Consider the following 2,671-nt stretch of genomic DNA (forward strand, 5'->3'; position numbering starts at 1 on the left):
ACCGCATAAACACATTTCATTACACCAAATACACAACATAATGTTCTTTTTAGCAGCATCATATGACCACTTTAATATTAGGATTTTGTTTAAAATCCCCCACTGCAGCCCCGCCCTACAACATCAAGCCCCACCCCCAGATAAAATATATTCCCGCGACTATGGGTAGGTCTCTGATTAAATACTAATACCTAGTGGTCAAAAGCAATTACAAAAGTAATAGGTCAGTATTATTAAATTGCAGACAAAGATTTTGGATAACTAGGTTGGCTTGTATGTTTGGTGCGGAATGGGTGCGGTAGGGGGCCCAACCTCATTTTCTTTCATAGGACCCAAAATTGCTAGCGATGCCCCTGCTTCCACATGTAGGAAATGGAGACACTAAATTGCCTTTGAATGTGTTTGTGCTACTCCTGTAGCGTGTGGACTAATCAGACACACAATTATTTGTTATATTCAACAAATGATCACTAACACCTCTCACCCAAACAACAAGCCAACTATGAGGGTCTATGGACCCTTCCCCCGAAATGCAACTAACACCTCAAAAAGGCAAAACAGGCCTCTTGTTCCATGGCAACAAAAGACAAATCATGGTCCAGATTTAATAATAACTGACACTTCAAATTAACATTTAAATTTCAACTTTTACTGAATGTAGTCTTTAATAATGTCTGAAAATATATCAATGAATAACCTGATACAAGTAAGGTGCTTTATGTCTTAAGTTCTTACTCTGCAGCAAATGGTTTATATGTATTTATATATAGGGCTATACAGCCATCTAGAGGTTACACCCTGATATTGCAGAAGATAAATGGTGCATAATTTAGAGGTTAATATTTAGTAAAATCCCCAAAATAATACAAATATTAAAGAAAAAATATTATTGAACTAAAATAAAAAAAGCACAAATATATATTCATTCTTATATAACGCTGTCTTCATTAATTTATATGTTCATCTATAAGTGTTTGGGCTGTTTAATATTAGGATTTTGTTTAAAATACCCCACCATAGCCCCGCACTACAACATCAAGCCCCACCCACAGATCAAATATATTCCCCCGGCTATGGGTAGGTCTCTGACTAAATACTGATACCTAGTGGTCAAAAGCAATAGCAAAAGTAATAGGTCAGTATTAATTTAAAGCGAAACTTAAAGTAAAGTTGGACTCATATACCTCTCTCATTCGGCACAAATCCAGGGTTACCGCGCATTTTCTGTAGTGGCCCCCAGACTTTGGAAGGATTTGCCCATTTTGATTACACTGGCTTCATCTTTGTCTGTTTTTAAATCTAAGTTAAAAACTTTTCTGTTTGATAAAGCATTTAAAACTTTTCCATTGTACAGTAGCTTACTGTTTTTATCATGCTGAAGCACTTTCTTTTATACTCTACTGCAATTTTAATTGTTTTTGTCTTATTGTTTTTATTTTGTTGTGTGTGATTTTATTTGTTGTAAAGCACATTGGTCAATGTGGGTTGTTTTTAATTGTGCTATATAAATAAATTATCATTGTCAAATGTTTCCATATTCGCGATATTTGAAGCTAAACTATTATTAGGTAAACTAGGCTTTACTTCACACGCGTTCCAATATCAATGGAAAAAAAATCATAATGAGCAAAAATGTGTCACATTGACACAAATGTGAACGGCTGCGCAAAAAAATTGTCCTGTAACAGTAAAATATTGGCAGCTGCACTTTTACAGCATGTTACTGTAAAAATACCACTAAATTAAAACTCAAGTTCACTAATTTCATTTGCAGAAACCAACTGCACTTAAATTGGCCAACTCCCATTTGTTTATCAACTAATATGTCTAATGTTTAAGAGCATATTAGTACTGAGAACGTATAACGTATTTTACTTAAGTCCACAAAGAAAAACTTACTGAATTAAGCAAAATCATCAAAAACATCAGGGGCTGCATGTACAAAACCTCTCAGAAATAGTCTTAAGCATTGACTTAAGTGTCAAAAATTCTTAGTTACAAGTAGGACTTTTCTAAGAGTAGGACACCTTTATAAAGAAGCTAAAAGCAACTTTTAGTAAAGTCTAGGACTGATTCTTAAGTGTTGACTGAGGTGACACTTAAGTGTTGCAAACTAAGGACTACAATGATGTCAACCAAAATGGCTGCCCTCGACTTCTGAAACAGCCAATAGTGAGCATGCTCATGTGAAGTCACAGCAGCACAACACTAATCATTTAATGTAACTACAATAAAAAATGTAATTAAGACACATATTTTAATATTTAAATGTATTTTTTAAAAATGCTTTGCATTGTGCAAAATAAACACATTGTTACTGATGCTTTGAAATTGTTTTCTATTGGTATGTCTCCTCGTTTACAGTTGGAGATCAGTGAATCAGTGATCAGTGATGAGATCAGTGAATCAGGCCACTAGATGATGAATACACCACCTTCAATAATTAACCAAAACCATTTAATAACAATTTTTCTTGGCTTTTCCTGCTATAACAAATGTGCTTTACAAACACAGTCATAGCAGCTAGAGAAAAGCTAATATTAAAAAGTGTGTATATAATGCACAATAATGTACAATAATGGTGAGGTCAAAGAAAACATTTCACTAAAACATCTAAACCTCTGTTAATCCTCAATTCTGTTAGTTCTCAAAAAATGTTTGTAGATACATG

The sequence above is a fragment of the Sinocyclocheilus anshuiensis genome, unplaced genomic scaffold (assembly GCF_001515605.1).
Source record: "Sinocyclocheilus anshuiensis isolate Anshui unplaced genomic scaffold, SAMN03320099.WGS_v1.1 scaffold714, whole genome shotgun sequence".
Lineage (NCBI taxonomy): Eukaryota > Metazoa > Chordata > Actinopteri > Cypriniformes > Cyprinidae > Sinocyclocheilus > Sinocyclocheilus anshuiensis.